The following is a 14,633-nucleotide window of genomic DNA, read 5'->3' as shown; positions in this document are numbered from 1 at the left end:
ATATACATGTAGATGATCATGATGATTAACACAGTGTGTTTAGTAGGACAGATTACTGTCCTGGCAGACTTAGAAATCCGTCTGTTAAAATTTGGAGTCAATTATTCCTAATCAGAATGAACTTTTGATTGCACTACTTTGGGTGCATAAGGAGTCACTTCTTCCTCACGCTCCCCGAGAAGCTGCTGTCTGCAGGATGAAGAGCTTTGGCTCCATCAGGGAGGAAAAGGCTTTCCAATTTAATAGTTTATATTAGGGACAGCAGCTGGGGCATCCCAAGCATTCCCCACTCGTCCTGCAGAGGAAGGCAAACGCTTACGGTGCCACACCACACAGCTTTTCGTGTTCATCAGAAAGATGCACCCTTTAAGATCTCTTAGATAAAGCTTGTGCCTGGATGATGAACTCAATTATAGAGCAGCCTGACTGCAAGTGTATCCCTACAATTTCATTTTCAGAATGTGGGATTGCATCAGAATGAACTCTATGAAAACACCACAAATTATTGTATCCATTTCCAAGATTCAGCTTACAGAAGAGAACAGTGAAAAACCAAAGGATAGGCGTTTGCATCCCTGCAAAAATACTCACTGCAAATCTATTGATGAAAACACCTCTTAGCTAAAACTTAGAACGTGTTGAATTTATCCTCCCAAGGGCTGAACTCAGTGGAGACTGTGTTTATCTTGAAATACAGGCCTTCGATAGTTTTGACTGTAGATACCTGGTGGTCAGGTGTTACCAGCTCAGGCGTTAACGTGCCTCTGATACTCGAACGACAGCAACGCCGAGGCCAAGGCCCACTGAGGCCTCCATGCCCATGCGGCATCTGCACAGCCTGGGCAGGCGAGGGCAGTCCCAGGAACTTGGATGCCAAGTCTGTTCCTCGGGATAACGTGGGAAGCACACCTGACTCCGGCCGGCCCTGCCGGGATTGCCAGGCTTCCTCCACCGGCCCTTCACGCCCCTGGGAACGGCGCCTTCTCTTTCGCAACCCACTCAGCACAGCCCCCCCGGCTGACCGCATGCCCGCACGCCTCACCTCAAACCGCGCCAGCCTCGCCACCTGCCCCGCCGCCTGATCCCACCGGGCTGCGGTCCCCATGGCGGCCGCCGGCCCTGCCGCCCTCAGGTACCGGGGCCGGGCGCCTCAGCCCCTCGCCCGGCGGCGCTCCGCGGCACCGCCCGCGGGGGCGGGCGCGGGGGTGTCCGAGCCGCTCGCTCCCCGCCCCGGCCCCACCTCCGCCGGGCAGCCGGCACCGCCCGCCTCCCGCGGAGCCAGGGGCGCAGCGACCGGTGTGGCCCGGGCCGGCCGCCGCCTCACGCCGGGGCCGCCGGCCGGAGGGTGAGTTCCCGCCGCGGGGGAGCGCGGAGGGGCCGGGGCCGGTGAGGTACGGGCTGCCGCGCCTCGCGCGCCTCCCCTCAGGGCGAGAGGCGGGAAGGGCGGGCGGGCGGCCGGGGCCGCGCTGGGGCGCGCAGGGGCCGGCTCGGCGCTGCGGCGCCCGCGGGTGCTGAGCCCGGCGGGGCCGGGGGTGCTGAGCCCGGTGGCCCCCGGCCCCGCCGTTAGCTGGGAGCAGGAGGATTCAAACCTCCGCGCTGAGGGAGGCAGAAGCATTGCGGGAGGGAGCGAGCCCGTGAGAAGCGCTGGGCGTTCAGCGTCAAGTGCTTCGCATCCGAAATACACACCGTGTTTTATAGGTACGTTGTAAAATCGCAGTATTGCAGCAGTGCTCTTGGTGATTATACAGCTAAAAAAAAACCCCAACCAACCAAACAAAAAACCCAAACTCTTCATTTCTCACAGGTGTGTCAGGAAACTTTGTGCTTTTTTTAAAAGTAAACGTGTTACGCTTCACCCCTAGAGAATAGTCATTAAAATACGTGTGTAATGAAGCGAATACGAGTAAATAAATAGCACAAGTAAGTAAAAAAGACAAGCTGCCCACTGTGACGGTGTGTGAGGGGCCTGGGCACCTTTGCCTGGCCTGGCCCCCGGGAAGGGACACGGGCTCCTCGTGCGCCAATCCTGCGCAGCCGCCTTGTTTCCTGTGGAATTAGGCTGTGAGGTCCTTGGAGCGGTGACCGGTGGTGTCTGTGCAGCATCGAGGGTGCCGAGGGCGCGGCTCTGTGCAAGACCTGTGGGTGCTCCAATGATACGGTTAATAAAAACAGTCCCAGCGTTGATGAGTGTACACTGTTCTTGGGGATAGAACTGGTTTGCGAGCCTCAGCTGGTTGATTCCTAAGGGCAATCTCAGGAAAAGAGGTGCATATGATTTCCCGTCTGTCAGAGGGTAACGCGGGTAGAGCCTGGAACTGCAGATGGAGAGATCAGAGCAAATGCAGAGAGCCATGTACTGCAACCTCTCTCATAAATACAGTACTGGTAATCCCAGATGCTCAGATAATGAGTCAAGTTTCCCTCCCTCAATAAACATGTTTTTGTTTAAAATAATAAGATATTAAGTGCTGAGATCGCTGTTTCTCAGGTTAGTTTTCAACCTCCAAGTTTACAGTTTTCAAGCTTCCTCTGTAACTATAAACGTCCTGATTGGGGCACCCCATTCTTCCTCTTCTCAGGTGAGTTTTTAAGAAAAGGACAGAAAACAGAAGGTTTATGATGACAAACAATAAAGTCCTCCCTTGTGTTGGAGAGTGCATATGCCAGCTCGGAGAAAGAGAATTCAAAGCTGAAAGAAGAGCCCATTCTCATTTTGGTGTGTCTACCTCGCATTGCCAGCACCAGGCAGTACCCGGGCCAAGTGTGGCCAGGCCGCACACCGGCAGTACAGTCCTGCAGGTGGATTCCAGAGGCAATTGCAGATGGATGTTTTCTAGCAAGGATGAAGGGAGTTGTCCTGTTTGCTACAGCGGGCATGGCTCAGTGATTCATCAATCTTTGCACAGCAATACTTCTGCTCTTCTAGTCAATCCACAATTCACTACTAATGCTGATGAGAGTCTTTTCCTCTTCTTGTCATGCCTTACTTGCTTTAAGTCAATTAGTGTTTCCCAGCGTGGTAACTGCAGCACTCTGTTCACAGCCTGTTGCATCACGTAAATAAATCCCTTCCAGGGCAGATAATCTTAGGGCCTTTTGCCTTAGCTTGTTTTTGCCAGAGCCGTATCTCCAATGCCTGACATCTGGCATTCTGGCTGTGTGATGTTAACTGTCAGGAGTCCGGTAAATCCTGTAATCAGCTTATATATGATGGATCCTCTGTGTTGATCCTTGAAACACTTCTGATGAATTCCATCCTCTGGCTGGCACCAGGTGCTGGATGCTTTATCCGGCAGAAAGAAAAGAGGGTGAGGGTAGACATGGTCTCTTTGTTGGGGAGGCATGGGATTGGCAAGTACTGCGGGTGAAAGAGTCAGTGTTAGAAGAATGGGCACCTTTTCATGCACCCTTGGGAACTCTCTAGAAGAGACACCTGTACCTTGCTAACTCATAGGCTGATACGTCCCGCACAGTCAATTTATCACAGTCTCTTCCTGCCTTGTTTTCCATTTGCCCAAGCCTCAGTTGTGGGAGAAGAGATATGGAGCGTTTCCTTTTACACAAGTTGTGTCAGTTATGTAGGAGAGCCCTGTATGAAATTGGGAGTTGCAAACTCAGGTTACAAAACAGAAGATACCAAGACTTGTGCGTGCTGTAGCACAGCACATCTTACCCATCACTGCCACACACTTCAAGTGCAGGCAGCAGATAAGGAACTCAGTAGCAGAGGTAAGAGAAAGAGAATGGCAACACCTTGCATACTAAGGGTGCTTAATGTCTCTCAAGTAGAGCAAGATAGTTGAAGGGTAAAGAATTTTCCAGGGCTGTCTGTCATTTCTCAGCCCAAATGGGCCCTAAGCAAAAAAAACCCAACCCCACAAAACCCACGTACCCTCTACCTCACTAGTTTGAGGGGTTCTTTACAACAGTCCTCCATCTTAAATCAAATTTTGCTGCATGAATTCTGATACTTTAGAAAATCATCCTCCTTTTTTTAAGTCTAAATTCCTCGATATTTGCTTTTCTTTTGTCGTATCCAGTAGCTGAATTTAGTAGACTCAAGGGAAAGGAATGCTTCGGTTATTCATGTGTGTGACTCAAAGGACTTCTGGAAGAGGTACATGTCTAACAGTTTAAAAGCGGTGAAAAGGTACGTACAATAGTGCCACACCAATAAACCTCAGAAGGCATTTCAGATTGCAGCTCTCCTTAAGGATTGAGTTATATTGTATGATGTGTGTGTTGTTGACAGTTATTTTTCCATTAACTGCTCTGAGAATCTTTTAATCTAAATAAGAGGCTTCACCTTCAAGACTTTGCATGTGCTTTCAGCAGACATCTGGTTACCGGGCTGGTTTGTTCTGAGTGCCAAATGCTGAAATGAAGGCTCAGTATAACTGTTTGCATGTGTTGTTTTTCTCACTCAGAACCTAGTGCCCATGAGAAGCCAGAACAGAATGCACAAGCTACAATCCGTTTTCACATTGAAATGGCACCTTTCTCTCTGCGCCAGCAAAACTAGATTGGGATTTCTTGCCTGAAGCTCAGGGCTTTTTGATGTACCTGGTTTGAACTACAGGCTTTGGCAAGGAACCAAATTAGGGTAAAATGGTGTTCATTTGGCGGTTTTTGTCTTGATTTTGCTTTGATATTTAAACAAATCTGAACTGTTGTGTGAAACCTGCTGGAAATAAACTTAGGAAGCTCATTCTTAGTACCACTTTACAGATCTGGAAATGGGATACTAAAGTATTAGAACATGAGTCTTTCTGTTAAAAGATCTAGGCTTCAGCTGTATTCTGACTTGCTGAATGGTTCTAGACAAGTCATTTATCTTCCATCTGTTTCTTGTCTCATCAGTGGGAATAATGACGACTTTTCTATTTCCATGAATTGCTGTGAAAATTGATCAGTCTGTAAAGAATTCCCAGTGCAAACAGCACGGCAGTGATGGTATTATTAGGGGTGCCAGTTTCACCCCAAGAAATGTGAGCACATCGAGCTTCCCCATGTTTCAGTTTAACCATACGGAATGTGGAATTCTCTCCTATTAAAGATAGCAGTAGGTCAAATGGGGGTGGTGGGAGAGTCCGGAATGAAGGTGTCTGCTTGAATGTTTCTGTAAACCCTATTGCCTGTTTAGAGAAAGTTATTTTCAGCGTTGTGTAGTCCAGCTTTAAATTAGCAAAGCATTAAAAAAAGATTTCTGAAGTCTATTTTCTTTTCTGTTCTTTCTCAAATAAAATGGTTTGATAACAAATCCTATCTCTCTAGAAGCATGGTGAGAAAAAAAATTCTGCTTATTTGAAATGATGAGATTAATAAAAATTGTTCTGTAGCAGTGCCATTTATTAATCAGTGAGTTATGTAAAGGCACTCTACTGTGGACTGGGACCTCACTAGCAGTTAAATAAGTTATTCTGAAGTTTATAGATATGACACAGTCACTGCTGGTTGAACTCCATCCTGCCCTCAGTGCTCTTGCTGGAGAATTGTAAGCTCTCAGATCTAATGGCATGTTGTAAATGCTCCCTACGCCTTTGCATTTTAAATGCACTGGGTTGGCCAAGACCTGTTATTTAAGTGTTTAAGCTAAGCCGACTTGTTTGAATTGTAGTGACTTAATGGTCAACTGGATCATCGTTTCTGAGGTGACCATCTGAGCTGGGGACAGGAGGAGATTGCTGCTCCTGCCGGGCCGGCTGGCTGAGGCCAGGGGTGTTTCCACTGGCAGCTCTCAAGCCAGAGGAAGGTCCACTCCATCCTGCAGAATGTGTGCATACAGAAAGCATCATGTATGCAGAAGCTGGCTAGCTTCGTGGAAAGCAGTCTTCATCCTTCATTTTTTAAAATAGGAGTACATGTTGATATGCAAAATGGGCGGAGGTACTTGCAATAAGTAGGTGACAAATCAGATGTATGAATAGATTGAACTTACTGCTTACTCAAAATTTTGAAATATAGTTTTCACACTCTTTATTTATTTTGCTTGTAAGTTAGCGTGTCTGTGAGAACTATTTTCTTTCCCTATGTCAGTCAAAGTAGCCTTGTTGTGTCTCTATAAAGAAATGCGTCTACCTCCCTGTAGCCTAAGAAGATTACATGGGTATTTCCAAATGATAGAGAACCTAAGACTGAAATCCTTAGGCCTGTCTTGGGTTATACAGACAGAAAACTAACAGCAGTTGTAGGAGCAGTGCTTGATTTACATCTATATATACTTGCTCTAGGTTTAAATGCAAGTTATTGTAATTTCTGTCTGTTATTTAAACGGAAATTTAACAAACAAAACCCCCTCTGTTAAATACTCACAGTCTTTAGTGGCCTGTAGGCCCTTGGTATAACAATGACACCTTCCAGAATTGCTCCATGAAATCTTTGGGTGTACATGTAGATGATTTCTTATTTGTATCTGTAATACACTTAGTGTTCAAGCTCCGGTCTGTGCAGCGCATTTCAGAGTTTGAAAGAACAGGTTGCCATACTAGACTGGCTCAATCTTAGATCTGTAAAGCTGCCTCTGGCAGTGATGAATAACTAATGCTTCAGGGAAGACTAATATCCTCTATTATGCACCTACCCAATTGGGCAATGTCAAAAACAGAAAGATAGGTGTAAGATTATCTTTCTGACCCCTGCAGATCATGCCCTGAAGTGTGGTGATTACCCTTCTCAGAGTCTAAACATGCGTAAGTGCAGATGGTAGATGTTACAGTCATCTAATCCTTTTTTTGAAAAGTGCTGCCCCAGCTTTGTCTTGATGTGAATAAACCTGTTGTGGCAAATTGCGCTAATTCAGAGCTCAACTTAATACATAGAAATGGAGCTAAAAGCTTATGAAATAGAGGGAAATGCAGGCGTATGTGCTTGCATTGCTAATGTGGTAAGAATTATCCTCTCGGTGTGTAAAACCTTGTTTACAGGTACTGTTTTTGCCTTAAACTTCATTTAAGGCCAGATATGAAGAGTTTTGGTGCCTACATAAGCAGTACTTGTCAGATGTGAGTTTGGTGTTGATGTTCCTTTTTTAACCTGGTAAGCTTGAAAATCCATTTTGGCTATATGGCCACGTTTTCCTTGGCTCATAGCTGTGTGGCTGGGGAGCATGAGGTGGGTGTTCAGGTCCTGGCACTCTTCTCCAGCTGGAGTCATCATTTGTCCTCACAGTCCACTGGCTCCGTCTGTTGTGCCTGGCTCAAGTAATGTAACATCTTCCGTAGACTCGTCATTACAGCTGTTTCTGTAGTTTCCAGCAATTTGTGGTTGCAGGACTGTGCAGGATAATCCTCTAATTGACATTTCATCCAGGAGTCACAGGACAGAGAGCATGATCAGCTGTTTGATCTCAGCTATCCAGGGTAATGTGGCTGCTCCAACATTTGAGTCTGCTCAAAGGACAGGTCCTGTTATCCATCCTTTAAAACTAAGCCTACAAGTCAAACATTTTTAAAAAAATTAAGATTACAGTGGTTCTTCCCTCTTTGGAACTGTCAGAGAACAGACTGGTTTCCAGACACAAGTGCACTGGGGTTAAAGAGTAAATGGTGAATTGTATTTTATGTGGTATATCTGTAGACATCACCCTTTCTTAGTCTTTTTTTGGTGCATGTCAATTTAACATTCCACTTGTGGGGTGCAGGTTTAAGGGAATGGTCTCATATGCCTTACATGGTTTGTAGAATCAAATTAGAGGATGTTTATATAAACATATAAAAATTATTTTTGAGTATATAAAAAAAGGCAGCAGCACAGATTCTACAGAAGTCAAAGAAGCAGTTTGTCTGAACCAGCTAGAGGTGAGAGATACTGGCACAACAGCTGTTCTTCTGGGATTTCAGTTATTAAAACACTATGTGGTTGTAAGGGCTGGGGAATCTCCCTGTCAAAACTAATTCTGGATGCTAATTTTGGCTTTCAGCTGCATTCTGTTCGTCTTAATTTTTTTTATATTTTTAAGATTGTTACAACACTGCCTAATATCAATCCAGTCTGATAGAATTCAAAATTCACAGCGCAGAAACAAAAGATTATTGCAGTTTGCAGTTCCAGGGAAGAGCCTTCCTGTGTTTTGTGGTGGTGGTGGTCTGGTTTTTTGATCAGTCCTTTCTCCCTTAGGAACTTCTACCAAGGATGCTCAGTATGCTCCCCTACTTCATACTGCCATCCCCTGTGTCACCTTACTGAACACTTGCTTCTGTTGTCTTTTCTAGTAGCACCTCACTGAAGCTGCAATACTGACCACTTGTCACTGGGCAGCCGCATTCTGATAGTATCATTGTTTTAGTGAATGACTATTGGATTTAATCTAGGCCAGGTTTTAATTCCACCACCACCCCCCATCCCCACTTTCTAATAAGAATTTTTCTCTGACTAGATGCCGTGAAATTGATACTCTGTGCCTTAATAATTACATTTCATGTCAAGTTATTTCGATTTAACAAAATAAACTGAAGGGATTTCTTGCTTTAATATGTGTGTATTATTAGCAGAACACAGACCAAACTGAGCATAATGTTACACATTGAGGTATGTGCTGTAGTTTTGCAGGAGTTACTGTTAAATATTAGAACAGGATTTGAAAATTCTCACTGATTCATTAGATCAAAACTGAAAAGGATAATAAAGTGTTAAGCTTTAAAAGAGTATCACTGTTAGGTTCAGGAGTTGCTTACAGCTTTCTTCATAACATTTCAGAATTGGCTGTTTGGCTTCATATTTGGAAATCCAGCACTGGCTGCTACCCTTGGAGGACAGCTGACCAAAGGGAATGAGGAGCAGTAAATCGTGTCGGTATATACAACAACAACAACAAAAGAGGAGTCCTGTTTAGAGGAAATGCTGATTACATTGTTCCCAACTGCTTCCCTTTCAGCCTACCCACCTCCAGCAATATTACAGTTTCTGTACTTTCTTGGTACTAAAGCTTTTGGTAGTCTGAGTAGTCGGGCCAGACTGCTACCAACATCCCTATGCCAGTGAGGTTTGTGGGAGGGAGGGTGTGTATGCATACCTGAAGGTATTTTGTGGTTCCCACCTGCCTCTGCGCTGTTGATTCAGTACAGTTCTTTTGCAAGCTGGTTTGTTGAAATGATCCAAGTTCAAAACAATCCTATTCAAAACCCAAAATTCCCAGCTTTCTTTTCCCTCCCTGTAATGAATCTCATATTTGGAGAGATTACCAGATTTATGAGAGTATGGCTAGAAAGAATTTACACTGACACAAATTATGTCTAGTGTGGAAAAACTTAAAATAGGTGTTTAAAGTATTAACGAGGTGTAGAAGAGCTACAGATTTACAGCTAATCTGCACAGACTCGAAAATATCTCTTCTTCTGTGAAGCAATGAAATGAAGTTAATTGCAGTATAATTAGACAAGAAGATCTGTCAAGCGAGGTAGGATTTCTACTTCACTGGTTCTAGGAAATGAGACATTCGGTGTGCACCTTTTCTGACAGAATTGTGTGAAGGGCTGAGAGTGCCGTTTGAACCGTACACTGTAACATAGGTACTGTAAGATACTTATAGTAAGGTTTTGTTTGAACCAGCCTGCTAATTTAACTAAAATCTGCATGGCTTTTTTTTTCTTTTAGAATCAAGAGATTAAGGGCTATCGTTGCCTACCTCCAGGCACCATGATTTCTGTGCTAAGTCAAGTCGCAATTCAGGGCTCCTGGTGTTCAGGCTGACAACAGTTCTCCATTTCCCCCCGCCCCACCTTGATACTGCAAATGACCAGCTTTTTGAAAGTATCAGGTATTAGGACTTTAAGCTAATAACTCTTGCTGAGACTACTATCTTAACCTCTGGATATGTAGTGTATGTACTCGGTGCTGCATCATCTTGATAAGGACTAGTTGTTGTAGGGTATCTAATGTGAAACGTGATGGAATGGAATACTTGTCATAAGCAGAGTATTTGATATTTCAGTTGTGATATCCCAGCTGTCTTTCTCACATTCAAGTTTAATGAGTTATGATCATGTCATGTGGTTCTTTTTGTTCTGTCGTGGTTTGAACAATAGCTTATTTAGTTATAAGAAAGTGCCAGTGCTTCCTGGATTTTGAGGAACTAAGCAGATTATATTTTCAAAATAATGAAGATATCAGTTTATCTTATTTATGGATTTGTCTTGCAGAGAATCAAAATACAACCAGTTTGTGTTTATACAGCAGCCGCCATCTTGAATGGTGCCATTAGACTTGAACTGGTAACTTCTGGGGCTAAAAATATGAGCTTGAGTAAGAAATACCTGCTCAGTGTCACCAGTGAATTCCCCTTACATGACTTCCACACTTGTAGTTCGTGGGTGTCACAGGGCAGTAGTATCAATGATCATGGTGCTTGCTAGGCTGAGATTGGCAAGGGGTATATATCTAGGTGTTCATCAAGAAAGAAAAATTACGCATTTGTCCATATTCTAGGCTAATGCAGTTTGAATTTATCATTATATTAGCTTGTGACTTTTTGTGCTTCTCCAAGCAATAATTTTGATTAGACTTGTATGTCTTGGCTAGGGTGGGGAACAGTCTGAATACTGAAGACAGATGTTGTTGTGTTTATTGTTCATTTGTTTTTCTGTTTGTGTGTAGTTTTATTATGAGTCTCTTTGTATGCATTTCACCATGATGTGTCCTTCCAACCGCCAGCTGTAATTGTTCCTCCTTCTGGCTGTAGGTTTGATTGTTTTGTGTAAACGCTCTTGATATGTGAGATTTACACATTCCATCTACTTGCCAGGATTTAGAATCTCAGTTCATTTAGAGCAGTTCCTCAGCTATTGTGAATGTCCTCGATGGCATGCTGAAGTAGACTTTACTCCCTTTCCTGGCCAACATTGACTTTAGCAACACCCTAGTGATTTGACAAATGGATTTCTGTCTGATGGGAAAGAATTGTTTGCTGTAGTTCAAAGCCAGTTTCAGAGATATAGAAAAATATTTCACTAAGAATTAACAGGAGAGGAAGAAAAGGCCTCTGCTGACATACTTTATTGCCACAGGACTTACTTTTACTTGTTAGAACTTAGTAAGCCCGCCACCTAGTAGGGCAAGCTTTAAAAAGGGTAGATTTTTGGTAGAGAGAGGTTGTTTACCTTTTGTTATTTACACCGAAAGATACACAGTGTAACAGAAGTCGCATCAAATATTTTAACACATAGCATTTTTCTGTGTTATGTAACATATGGCACAACGAGCATTTGTCTTTCAGCAACAGAATTTGTTTTTTTTGCATTGACTGAGCACTGGCATGGGTTGCTCAGGGAGGTTGTGGAGTCCCCCTCCTTAGAAATATTCACGAACTGCCTGGATAAGGTCCTGCACAACCAGCTCTAGGTGCCCTGCACGAGCAGGGCAGTTGGACAAGATGACCTCTGCCAGTCTCAACTATTCTGTGATTCAGTGATCAGGTTGTCATTGTCATTTTTGAGTTATTGTTGGAAGGAATTGTTTCTGTGCAGAGCCTCATACAGGAGCTTGCTCATGGAGGTTTGTACTGGGTCCAGCTGGGATTGTGTTCATGGAATCACACAATGATTTGGGCTGGAAGGGACCTTAAAGCCCACCCAGTTCCACCCCTGCCCTGGGCAGGGACACCCCCCCCCCCCCAGCCCAGGCTGCTCCCAGCCCCATCCAGCCTGGCCTGGAGCACTGCCAGGGATGGGGCACCCACAGCTGCTCTGGGCAGCCTGGCCCACTGCCTCGCCGCCCTCACGGGGGAGAATTTCTTCCTAATACCTGATCTAAATCTGCCCTCTAAGAGGAGTTATTTTTCTTCGTAGCAGCCCATATGGTGCTCTGTTTTATATTTGGGATTAAAACGTGTTGATAACACGTGATGTTTTGCTATTACTGAACAGTAGTTGTACAGCATCAAGGCCTTCTCTGTTTCTCACTTTCCCCCCACAGCAAGTAGGCTGGGGGTGGGCACAGGGCTGGGAGGGCATATAGCTGGGACAACAGACCTGATCTGGTCAGAGTGGTCTCCCATACCATATCATGTCATGTTGAGCAATACAACCTGGGGGGTAGTCTTTTCAAGATAGCTGTTGCTCAAGGAGTGGCTGGGCATTATTGGTCCACTGGTGGAAGGGGTGTGTGATTGCCTCTGCACCACTTATTAAACTGCCTTTATCTAAACCCACAGTGTTTTCCTTACTTTTTCTCTTCCAATTCTTTCTCCCATCCCGCTGAGGCAGGGAGAGAGCAAGCCTCATGGTGAGTGTTTAATCGCTGCCTGGGGTCAATCAACCACAGGGTTAAGGGAGGAAGGGGACAGAACCGAGAGAGAGACTGCAGAACCTAAACAGTGTTACTGTAGGTACCTAATGACTTGGCAGTGTATCGATCCGAAGACTGTGTTCTTAGTTGTGTAAGACAGGCAAAACTTCACGCAAGAGCCTTCCACCATTCTACTGAGTTTTTCCAATCTTACCCACTTTTTATTTGGCTTGCCATTGGTGTTACCCACCTGGGAAAAGAGCAATTAAAGTAACCAGCTTTCTCTCTGCTGGTGAGACAGTGTGACTAATGAACAGCATTCCGTTTCTTAACTTTCAGGGAGTGGCTTTTGGGGCCATTTTACTTCTCTTACATTTTCAATAAAGCAATTTTTAAAAGTGACTAGTGCATCCTGGAGTGTTAGACATACAGGTTGCTACCCTGAACCTCTTGCATGTTTTGTATTCTAACTGCTCTTGGATTTTTAAACCACTAGCATCCATCCCTTCCTTCCAAAGTAAGACCATTAAAGCTTTTAGTAATTGCAGCTGCAGGGTGGAACGCTGCCTCCTAAAAAGACGGATGACAAAACTACCCTTGGCTTGAAAGAGGCTGTGTTTTCACTTCTTTTAAAAAATGCACAGGCCATACAGTGACTCTTCTGATGCCTTAATTCAGTAGAAAAAGGTTGAAGAGCTACAGTGTGGGTCAGGTTTTTAAACAGATGTCAGTGGTTGAAGTCAGGTCTTTTGAAAAACCCGTACAGAAATATAATGATAGTAGGTACAGGAAATCAGAAAGTAAACACTTTTCACTGTTTTTAAGGGTTATTCTAACTTGAAAAAATGTCATATGGTGCCCAAACACTGGAAAATGTCATTGGACACATGAATTTATTTATGAACGTTCTTTGTATCCCACTGTCATGCTAGAGTAAGTACAATTAGAGACAGATCCTGGGATTTTGAAGGCTGAGTGAATGCATTGTGTACAATCTTGATAGTCACAGAGATGCACATAGGATAATTTTAGGCAGCGTGGAAAGAGAAGGATTTCCTTTCCTTTCCTTTCTTCGCTTTGGGCAGCCTTGCATTATTTCTGGGGACAGCTCTGACTTAAGCATTCAGAAATGAGGAAGCAAAAATGGTTTTAGGGTTGACCTTGAGGCCTGGAGGTCTTGGGAAGGATGCACTCTGGGTCTGTTCCAGTTGCTTATCAGGGAAATAGTAACATGGCTATAAAAAACCATGAAACAGGGCGGTTAGTGCCTGTAGTTCAAACTGATGGATAACCATGAGACCATGGTGGTTTCTTTGGCTGGTGGCCAGAGGAGGCTACAAAGACTTCTTCAAAGTAAGAATCCAAGATATTGCAGGCTTTCTCTGGATGTGTACTCAAGAAAATAAATAGTGCTGATAGACTTGTTGTACTGGCATGGTATTTCCAAATTGCTTTTCTCTAATTTCATTAATTGTGTTAATGTTTTACCTGGGTTTGTTTAGTTGTGGAATTTTGTGTAAGCTTGAAGACTTGATATTTTAAAACATAGATTAGTTAATTCTCTAGTTATTTCTAGGGTTTGGATGTTTTAAAAGCATATTCCCATCTTCTTTAATATTGCCAAGAATGTGGCAATGCTTCTGTGATGACAGGAAAGTCCAATTTGTATCACTTTTCTCACATAAAGTTTTGTTTATTCTGTGTGGATATAAAATATTTTTTTTCTTGGTAATACCAAGAAGGTGGAAGGCATATGTTTATTAAATATATACCTCCGTATGTGGCTTTGTGAGTTGTCAGTGTAGTTTGGCCACCATAGCGAAGTAATTATATGGTAAACTCTTTTTAAGAAGCATGTGTAATTGCAAAAGAAATCTTTGCTTGTGTACTTAGTTGCCAAAATAAAAGGAGTTGAGATCTGCTCTGAATTGTCAGAATGCACTTTTAACTAGTTAAATCCATGTTTGCAACCTTGCCTGTGGTTAACCACCACTAGATAAGATCATGGACTGTCTTATGGTGAGTGCTAACAAGTAAGGGATTGATGATACAATTCACATTTAAATTACTTTTCTTTGTGCTTTATTTTTTTCTGTTGGCTTTGGCTTTGAAGGAGCTTTCTGTGCTGTGAGGAATGTTACCAATTTATTAAGTGTCTGTTTCTCAGAATAATCCATTGTAGCTGGAAAGGTGATGGTTGGCCTTCCGTAATACTACACTGCTCTGTTTTCTTGCAGTGCTTTATTGGAGAGGCTTCAGTGCTTAAGACCTCTGACAATGTGCTAAATCACATGTCTGGACATATGCAAGATAGGAAACTTGAATCTTGGCAGTATATACACTATTAAGTCAACATAGCAGCCACACTGCATCTCTTCCTGTTCCTCAGTTATCAAGAAAAGCAAAGAGAATTT

This window comes from Falco rusticolus, chromosome 8, assembly GCF_015220075.1.
Source record: "Falco rusticolus isolate bFalRus1 chromosome 8, bFalRus1.pri, whole genome shotgun sequence".
Taxonomy (NCBI): Eukaryota; Metazoa; Chordata; class Aves; order Falconiformes; family Falconidae; genus Falco; species Falco rusticolus.
The sequence above is the reverse complement of the archived record's forward strand: the minus strand, read 5'-3'. Positions refer to the sequence as shown.